Genomic DNA, 10,599 nt, shown 5'->3' with positions numbered 1-10,599 from the left:
CAATAAAGCCTAATGATACATTGATACATCCATTTCCGTGGTATATAACATTTAATTTTATGTAATTAATTAGTGGCCGCAAATACATTGCAGTTTTCAATGTGGAACCAACTTCTAATTGACAACATTGTAGAACGCAGATAAGCAATGCTAAGAGTTTTCACAAATTATCTGGTTTAATGTTTTTACATGGGATATTTATGTTTTTTTAGCCATTTCATCCGGTCCCGTAGCTCAGTTGGTTAGAGCGTTGGTCTTATGGCTGAAGGAAGACAAAGCCGAAGGTCGCGGGTTCGAGCCCCGCCGGGACCAATGTGTAATGATATTATATTTATTATTATACTATATCTATCTATATATATAATAGTTTCCAAAAATTATCTTAATTGGTTTTTATTTTTATTTCTTTTCCGTTTATTTTTTAAATTTTCTATTGTGATGTTTTCATTTTTTCCTAATTTTATCATTTAAAAAAAATATGACAACTGTCAATAAGGGGGTTCATTCTTCCTTGAGGAGATTGAAAGATGGTTAATTAAATTTTATTTTATTTGCCTTTCTGGTTTTTATTTTTATTTTCTTAATAAATTAGTTTTTTATTTTTTTATTTTATATTCAATGGATTGAGGAACCTTTTGTTAATAGTTTTTATTTGGAGTGCATTGAGTGTTAATGGATTGAGGAACCTTTTGTTAATAGTTTTTATTTGGATTGCATTGAGTGTTAATGGATTGAGGAACCTTTTGTTAATAGTTTTTATTTGGATTGCATTGAGTGTTATTTTAATTTATGTGATTAGGAGGGTTTCAATTTACTTAAAACAATTCACTCACTTATAAAAATCAAGTAGTGTTCTTTTTTCCTTCCTTATTTCATCTTTGAAAAAAAGAATATGTTTTTTTCCCGGTTTGAAAAAATAAAGAATTGATTTTAAATTTACACCTCTCCTTTATTTCAAGTTAATCCCATTAACTTAGGAATCAAATTAAAAGGATCAATAAACATGTATGGTTTGCCTCCGTTAATAATTAATTTAGAATAATTATAACACCTTATTTATATATGTATATAAAATTCATTTTTAAATATATATATTTTTAGTGTGTTTTAAAAGTAATAAACGCCAAATTTAATTTTCTTTAATTTATTTTTTCTAATTTGAAATGTTTCATTAGTTTTTCTTGTAAATTGGTGTTTGAGATTTTTATTAAAATAAAAGATTTTACATTGACGTTTTGTTGATAGGTTTTTCAAAAGGTTTCATCATTAGAGCCATAGGGTCACAAAAATCATCCTCAAGCTACAACATATGAACTAGAACATAACGAACATAAGACATATAGGTAAACAAGAACAACAAGAACCAACATATACGAGAACCAACATAACCAATATCGCAAGCACGTGGTTTCAAAAACCATACAACAACAGTGTGGGCTAGCACCCCATTGAACATTCCGATGGCACATGGAGAAATGGAAGTAAGTTGTCCAAAACATGATCCCCATGAAGCGTCTTATCAAAATCATGAGAGCAACACGAACCATAGCACGAACCAATCCCTAATGGGTAAGGACAAAACCAGTGAGAGCCACACCAAAATCATGGAACTGAGCATGAACCAACCCTTGTAGAGCTAGGACCAACCATCAGAGCAACATAAACTAACCAAGAAAACTTTATGAGCTATCCCATATGGTCCAAGAGGCATTGATAGCCACTAGTAAACGATGCAGAAGGAGCCAACCGGTTAAAACACAAGAAAATCCTGATGCCCAAAAGAAAAGAGTATTGATAACTGCCAAAGGGCTATTTTCTAACATGTTACCGAGTTGCTTAGCCAAAACATGAAGAAATGTTATTGAAGAAACTCCTGGAAAATTCCAAAACATTTCACTAACATGCAATAGTGTTAATTAGACGAAATAACAGTAAAATTGGGAGGGATGTCCACAAAGGGATGCATATTGTCACCTAGAGGTTCCACTGAAGGAATCATAATGCCACCAAGAGGGTTCAATGAATCTCTTGATGTTGAGTCAAAGACCACGAATCCTTCCACCTTTACCAGACGAATATTTATATCATCTAGACAATAGCGAATGTTCCTGAGAATTCTCTTAATGTCCTCATAACCAACAAGGAGCTTATAGTTGTCCACTTGTTTGTCTCTTAAAACCATGCAAAACGAGGTATCCAATTGTTGGTGAACCAAAAGAGAATGGAGAAAGTATAATCTCCTTTTCCTTAACCTTCCTGAATTTGGGAGCCAATGAAGGCCCTTATCTCCAACTTTTGAGTCGGAGAAATAAGGGCACTCTCCAAACTCCTGTGCTTCCATTTGACGAATTTCCCACCTAATTTCTGGAGGCACTAAGTCAAAATATGAGGTTACGGAGTCCCAAGTGAAAAGTCTCCAGGGTTGTGAATGAGTATGACTAACTCCCCCCCCGGCTAGCCAACCGTTGACAAGGAGGCATGCGAGCAAAAGCTAAACCACCACCCCGATTAGGAGTCAAAATAGCTAAGAAAACACAAGTGATACATGTGAAATTGGAAATGACACAATCGAAGACGATTAGGTCGTCCCCCCAACACCCCAAGCAAAGGTTTATACCATAATTAAATTAAAGAGACTAAAATCCTCAAAGGAAAAAAAAGGCACAACCCTATTACCCCCGATGACAGTACATTGTAGAAAAAAGACCTTTGAAAACCCCAGATTCCACCCACACAGAGAACAAGCTGTAGAGAAATGAATCAACAGATGAATTGACCTTATGCTTAGATATGGAAATAAGATGGGCGAAATGACAATTAAAAAATCATCTATCCAAGTTCTGGGATGAAGAGAAAAGTTAGGCTTATTGAAAGAAACTGAGCCTAAGACCCAGAAAGTATGAACCACCAATAAATAAAACAATGGAACCCTAACATTGATACCAAACTGAAAATTTTCTTGGGTACCAAAAAACACATACCAAGACAAGGCAAGGAAACAAGACACCTGTTGATTCATTAGTGTGAAGGGTCGAGTTGGAGAGAACCACCCCCAGGTCAAAGACCGCCCCACGTTCAAAATTGTGAAGGAATAACACAAAGAACATCGACCAAACACCAACTGTAACATAAAAATAGCTTCAAAGAAAGAGACCCTTGTCACGTTGAAACCTGAGCGAGGACTGGTCACTCCCCACCATAAAATACAACTATCGTCCATCAAGCAAAGGCCCATCACCGCCAGTCCCTTAAATTGACTACCACCAATAGCTCCACCACAACACATTGTATAACCACCACCCTCCACTGTAACAACTCTCTCACCAGTTCTCACACAACGAACATCATCAATATACCATAGGCAGTAAGGTGAGGAGGGCACCTCACCTTTGTTGTGCTTCACAAACCAAATCCACCACCTTTTGTTAAACCTTTTGAGTATTTAAGATGATAAGACACGAATTGGTTTAGGCATGCACAATAACCATGTTGTGCCACGTCGCGTCCGGAAACGGAAAAGTGGTGGTTGAGAACCTCGTTTTGCATTTAATACCTTCAAGAGTTACACCCCATTGAGGAATATTTTATTGTTTTAAATGATGTAATAATTTTACTAAAATATATAATTGTTTTATTAACATTATTTCATCATTTAAATTTTTAATATAATCTTTCTTTTCTTATTTGGATCAAATTGATAAAAATTTTAATGTTCCATTCTAATCTTTATTATAAAACATCCAAATTATTTGGCTACGCCTTCAAGAGTTACACCCCCAACGAGGAATATTTTATTGTTTTAAATGATGAAATAATTTTAATAAAATATTTAATTGTTTTATTAAAATTATTTCATCATTTAAATTTTTAGTATAATCCTTTTTTCTTATTTGGATCAAATTGATAAAAAATTTAATGTTCCATTCTAATATTTATTATAAAACATCCAAATCATTTGGCTACAAGACTAACAACAAAATCTAGCCAAGAAAGGAAACTTAAGACTCCAATCTCGATGTACACTTCCATTTTCCAGGTACACTTCCATTAGAATGATTATTTCTATTGCTTCTATTGTAGGTTGGAAATTGCATCAAATGTATGTGAAAAATTATTTCCTCGATGGAGTGATTGAGGAAGAAGTGTACATAAAATAGCCTCAAGGTTTTGAGGTATATGAGAGGGAGACTCATGTTTGCAGGCTGAAGAAATATCTGTACAGACTCAAGCATGCACCTCAAGCTTGGTATTCTTCAATTGATGGATACTTGATGAGTCTTAGTTTTACCAAGAATGACATTGATCCAAATCTACACTACAAGGTTATTGGAGGTGAGCCTTTGATTTTGTTGTTATATGTTGATGACTTATTTGTCAAAAGACATGAGAACATCATTGATCAGTGCAAGAGGGAGTTGGTTTCTTAATTTGAGATGAAGGATCTAAGATTAATGCATTATTAGTTGGGATTAGAAGTGTGGCATAAGCTGGGTGAAATCTTCCTTGGTCAAGGGAAGTATATTATTAAGATCCTTCAAAGATTTGGTATGATGGAATGCAAGTACATGGACACTCCCATGGTGACAAATCTGAAGAAGTTGCATGATTCTGATTCAAACCTGATAGATCCCTCTATGTATCTGAATTGATTAAATCCTTGAATTATATGGTTAATACCAGACTTGATATTTGCAATGCAGTGAAAATTTTGAGCTAGTTCCTAGTGGAACCTAGGCATGTACATTGGATTGTAGCGAAGCATATATTGAGATATCTATGTGGAACTGTTAGTTATGGATTGAGATATGTCTCAAAAGGTGAAGTACAATTGTAGGGATGCAAATATTTTTATTGGGTAGGAAGTACTGAAGACAAGAAGAGCACATTGGGATGTTGTTTCAGTTTGGGTTTTGCTATGATATCCTGGATGAGCAATAAGTAGACGTTTGTTGCACTCAATTCTTCTAAAGCTGAGTATATTGCAGCTTGTTTAGCAAGTTGTGAAATAGTGTGAATTCAGAAGCTACTCGCAAGATTGTTTGATCATGTGTTGGAACTAAATGTGATACATTGTGACACTCAAAGCTATGGAAAGATTTCATAAAATTTAGATTTCCATGATAGGTCGAAGCACATTGAGATCAAGTACTATTACATCTCGAACATGGTATAGAAGGGAGCAATGAGGCTCCAATTCATTTCCACAAATGAGCAAGTTGTTAAAATTATCACAAAGCCTCTGCCCAGGATGAAGTTTGTATATTTCAGGGACTAGCTTGTAGTAGTTAAGAATGCCTCCCTTGGTAAAAGGGAGTGTTGATGTTGTAGCATCAAGGGGCAGAGATTCTCCCTAGGTCATGGGTATTGACCGAGAGCCATGTAATGTGGCTAGGGAGATTGGACCAAAGAGAATCAAGGTTTAGAGTGCTCCCTTGGTCATGGGTTACCAGACCATATTACTAAGGGTTAATTGGCTAGTGGGTTGAATGAGTTCCTTATAGCATTAGGAAAGTGTTTTCCCATTTAATAGCATGTGACGATGTGTGGGAATGCTAAATGGGCTCAGGGTTTCACCATTTGTCAGGAAGTTCCTAACATGACTCCAAGTGATAACTTGTTGAGCTATTGTCCCACGAATAGTCTTGTTGACCTCATGGAAGGTTTTGACCATATTTCTATGGGTTTTGGCTAGTGGATGGCTAGATCCATTTGTAAAGGGTATATGTCTATTGGGTGACTAGATCCCTTTGCATGATGCTTTACACATGTAGTGGATGGATACATTAACATAGTTAGCTCAATCAATATTTTCTTGTGATGAATATTTTTTTCATCAAATGTACCTCTGAGGAAGTCAAGATGAATACCTCCCTAACTAAGGGGGAGTGTTGAATTTTTGTAGCTGCAGCCAGTATTCAAGTCAACCAAAATAAATGAAAGAAAAAAATTATTATTTTTTGAGTTCATGTCGTTTCCAGAAAGAAAGGTTGGCCCTACCATACAAATAGGTTTGACCCTTGGTAAAAACCCTCCTACTTTGACCTCTATATATTAGCATTCAACCTCTCTCATTTGGCAAGAAATTCAAATCATTTTTTTTGTCCACATGTGCGAAGGAGAGAAAGAAGCAAGACCAATGAAAATTGACTTGAAGTTTGACTTGGGTTGAACAATGTTGACTAATATTTTTCTAGGTTGTTTGACCTACATCGACCGAACCTTCTTATAATTTGTTTGACCATATTAAACTGAGGTAGTTGACTGAAAGTTTGGGCAGTTGACCCAACCTGTTCTGAGCAATTTGACCACTATTGGCAAAATATTTCCTAGGTAGGTTGACTAGATTTCTGAGGCAATTGTAGAGATCGAATTTCAACATGTTTGACTTGGGTTGACTATTTTTAGCAGAAAGCTGATTTATCTCTCTTTAACTAGGTTTGGCCTATGTGAATTGTGTGGTCAATTTGATCAAGTTTGACTGGGAAAAACTAGATTGTGCATTTGTTGAATTGAACAATTTCTCCTCAGAAAAGATTGTTGGGTTTTCCCAGTGTAATTTTTTTTGTATCTCTTGTGCATGCTTATTTTACTGTGATCTCTATTGCCCTACTACATTTATAGTTGAAATTTTAAAGTATAGTTGCTTAATGATATGGAATGTGCTAAAGTAAGAACGATAGCATTAGAAGTAATTATATGCAGTAGAAAATTGTGCTTGTCTATATTGCACTTGAAAAATTAACACAAGAGAGACAAGGTATGATGTTTGCTACAAGAGGTCGAGTTAAAGCTTATAGAAACTCCTTGTAGATTCAAACTATAGATTGTAATATGCTAAAACAATTGACTTGAATCTACTCTAGTCATCAGTGGAAACAATAAACAATCAATGAAATCAAGAAGCATAAAAGAGAAGGAATTCAATCACACATAACACAATAATTTTCTAACGAAAGCCACAACTAAAAACCCCTGATATCTGTATAATTCATTAATCATAAAATATGAGAAGATTACAGTGCTTTGCTCAAGCCCGAGCAACCTTTGCACTATCTCTATTTGTCTCACTGCTTCCCAGATAAGCTCAAGTCAATACTTAGCCAATTTTGTTGCCTGCCAAGTGCTGAAAATAGCAACAAGAAATGCTAAAAAATAGCATTGCTATAGATAGCATTTTAGGATATATTCCAATATTAATTTTTTCTTGAATTAAAATTCAAATTTAGTCTCACCAGCTGTCTGAAAAATAATTAATTAATTCATCTCGAGTTAATTAGTTGGAGAAATTCAAACATGAAGTCTTTGTGAAGTCATGCAACAGTTATCCCTTTGATTGAGGAAGTTATCCCTTAATTAAGGAGATAAGGATAAGTTTTAATTAGTTAGCTCAATTAATTGAGTTAAGTCCAGTTAAATTAGTTCCAAACAGTTTGTGGAACTAATTGTGAGTTTAGTCAGTTAATGCATGCATGCATGCAACTAGTGTTCTCCAAGTAACTGAATATTCTCTCATAAATAACTCATGCATGTCAGTTCAAACAAAGACTCAGTTGATATTAAAGGCAGGGACAATGTACTATCAGTTGCAATAATATTCCCATGAGGAAATATCTTGCATGCAGAAGGAATTCATTCCTTGAGGATTGTGCAGTTACTACAGAGGTCAGAGCAATGTGTGAGGTGAGAATCACACAGGTTACAGCTGGAGGACCCAGGAGAAACTGTGCAAGGAAATAGGAGGCTTGGAGGACACAGGAGAAGGCATATGTGTTGTCTATTTTGTCTATGAGCAGTAGTGAGGGATTGTACTGAGAGTTGGATAGCTGGAGAGCTAAAGATTTGTGTAATCCTGAGATATTTCCACTTGTATGATAATACAGATAGCGAGTTTTTAGCTGAGGATTTCCCCAGAGTATTCTTCTATGTTTCATGTGTGATTGAATCTTCTTCTCTATTATATGTGTTCTATTTGATCTTGCTCAAAATCAATTAAGCTTCTGCAAGTTTGATTGTAGAAGTAGATTAAGTATTTTGCTTTAGTACATTGCATAATCAATTTAATCTACAGTGAGAATTTCTACACCAAGCTCCTATTTCATTGCTTAGTTTCCTTGGGAATTAACCCATATTTAATTGGGAAATATGATAGTTATGAATTGCACAATCATCATAGGCCTTCCTTTGATTGCATTCACCACCTGTACAATTCAAATGATTATACAACTCCTAGTACATTGTCCTTGAACTCCAATGTCAACTGGGTCTTTCTCTGATCTAACACACATGATTTAATTATGAGTGAATCTTCAATTTAATGGTTGATCAGTGTTGGTTACACCCCACCCACCATTGGATCTCTCACTAATTCCTCCATCAGTTGGAACTAGTCTAACCGAATTTAAATCATTTAAATTGAATTAAATAATTACAACTCAAAATAAACTCAACCAGGGCTCCTATAAAGTAGGACACACTCTACATGACCCTAGTTAGATCCTCAACTCGAATTAATTGAGCCAGATAAGTCAAATTAACTTAGTTAACTATTAAAAATTATCATGAGATGTAGAATTACAATTTAATTCCTAATTTAATTCAAGGACAAATTAAATTAGGATTTTTTGTTGCATTTTCTACACTCCCTCTCAACAAGAAAAGGATTATTTGCTACCTCAATCCTGCCTCTGTGAAACTCAAATTTGCATCTTGACAATGCCTTTGTCAAAATATTTGCATCCTGCTCCTCTGTAGGAATGTACTCCAGCAACATGATTCTCCTCTGCACACAATATCGTAGATGGTGATACTGGATGTCGATATGCTTGGATCAATCATTGAAAACTAGATTATTAGAGAGTTTGATACAACTCTGATTGTCACAGTAAATCACTGCAGGATTCACCTGCTGACCAAATAACCCAACAGGATCTTCCTCATCCAAATAGTCTCACAAGCTACTTGAATAGCAGTCATTTAATCTCCTTATGTTGAACTGAGTGCAACTGATCTCTGCTTCTTGTTGTACCAAGAAACTGTTGTTGACCCACTACTGAAGATTCCCCCTGATGTGCTCTTCCTATCAGATAGACTCCCTACCCAATTTGCATCTATGAAGCCTTGAAGCTTCACTCCCTCTATCCATCTGTACCAAATACCAAACTTAGTGGTGCCCCTGAGGTATATCAACACATGTTTAGCTTCCTTCCAATAGAGTTTGGTTGGCTTAACCATGGCTTGAATAAGCTGGTTAACTGCAAAACATATTTATGATCGTGTGTTCACCAAATACATAAGTGAACCCACAAGATGTCTATAAATAGTAGCCTCCACTACGTCACCTGAAGTAACATCTTTCTTCCTCCAAGTACCTGCTAGAGGAGTCACCATGGGTTTTCTGCTCTCCATGTGGAACTTCTTTAGTATCTTGTTAGCATACTTTCCCTAAGAGATAAACATTTCCTCATCTCCTTGCAATACTTCCATACCAAGAAAGTAATGCATCAGCCCTAGGTCCTTCATCTCGAATTCTCTTGTAAGATCCTCTTTGCAATATTTTATCAGCTTCTCATTACCTATTAGAATCAAATCATCGACATATAATACTATAATCAACAATTTACCTTCAACCACAATATGGTAAAGGTTTGCATCTGCTTCAGTTTTCGTGAAGCCCAACCTGGTGAAATAGTTGTCAATCCTAGTGTACCAAGCACGGGTTTCTTATTTTAGTCCATACAACACTTGCTTGAGTCTGCACACATGCGAATCTCTATATAAGGACTCAATTTTTTTCTGGATGCTCAATATAGACCTCTTCCTCAATCATAACGTTGAGGAATGTTGGATTCCCATCCATCTGATGTATCTTCCATCCCATCTGCACTGACAGTACTATAATAGATCTGATAGAAGAGTACCTTGCTACTTGAGCAAAGGTATCATCGTAATCAATTCCCTCCACCCGAGAGAACCCTTTGGCCACAAAGCTATCCTTGTGTTTCTCTACACTCACATATGTTGCTTTCTTTACCTTGTAAAGCCATCTGGAACTCACCACTTACTTGTCTGCTAGTTTTGGGACCACTTCCCAAAAATTCTTTCTGATAATGGAGTCATACTCCTCAACCATGGCATCAACCCATACTGGTTGTTTTACTACTTCCTCAAATGAGGATGGCTCAACCTCTACAGTCTCGCTCATCAGAGCCATGTAGCCAATGTACCAATCTGGTGACCTCCTCTACCTACACTATGATGCGGGTGCTCCCACATTCTCTCTAGCATCATGCATCAATATTTCAACCTATTTGGTGTGCTTCCTTCCATCTCTGGAAGTCTCTGCATGAGTGGGTGCTTCCACTCTATGCTCCTCTGCATGTGGCTGCTCCACATCATCCTGAGGTTCCACATGTAAGTGAAGCTCCATATCAAGGGAACATCTCATGACCTTCTCTTCATCGAACTTCACATCTCTACAAACCATTGTCATCCTATTGGATGGCTGGTGCACTCGATAGTTGTGAGGTGTATCAGTGTACCCTACAAATATGCCCAACTCAGCTATTGGCTCTATCTTTTTCCATGCATCCTTGGTAACAT

General features: G+C 36.2%; 1 non-coding gene across 1 annotated transcript; it reads left to right on the top strand.

The window, feature by feature from the left end:
• Positions 1-223: 223 nt before the first annotated feature.
• TRNAI-UAU (transfer RNA isoleucine (anticodon UAU)) lies at positions 224-312 on the top strand. The gene is given in 2 exon segments: positions 224-261; positions 277-312. It is a non-coding gene; the product is annotated as a tRNA-Ile (tRNA).
• Positions 313-10,599: the final 10,287 nt, after the last annotated feature.

The sequence above is a fragment of the Pinus tabuliformis genome, chromosome 1_1, assembly GCF_031772625.1.
Source record: "Pinus tabuliformis cultivar Carrire ecotype Pingquan chromosome 1_1, CPIR1, whole genome shotgun sequence".
Taxonomy (NCBI): Eukaryota; Viridiplantae; Streptophyta; class Pinopsida; order Pinales; family Pinaceae; genus Pinus; species Pinus tabuliformis.
Note: the sequence above shows the minus strand (reverse complement) of the source record. Positions and strands in the feature narration are given on the sequence as shown.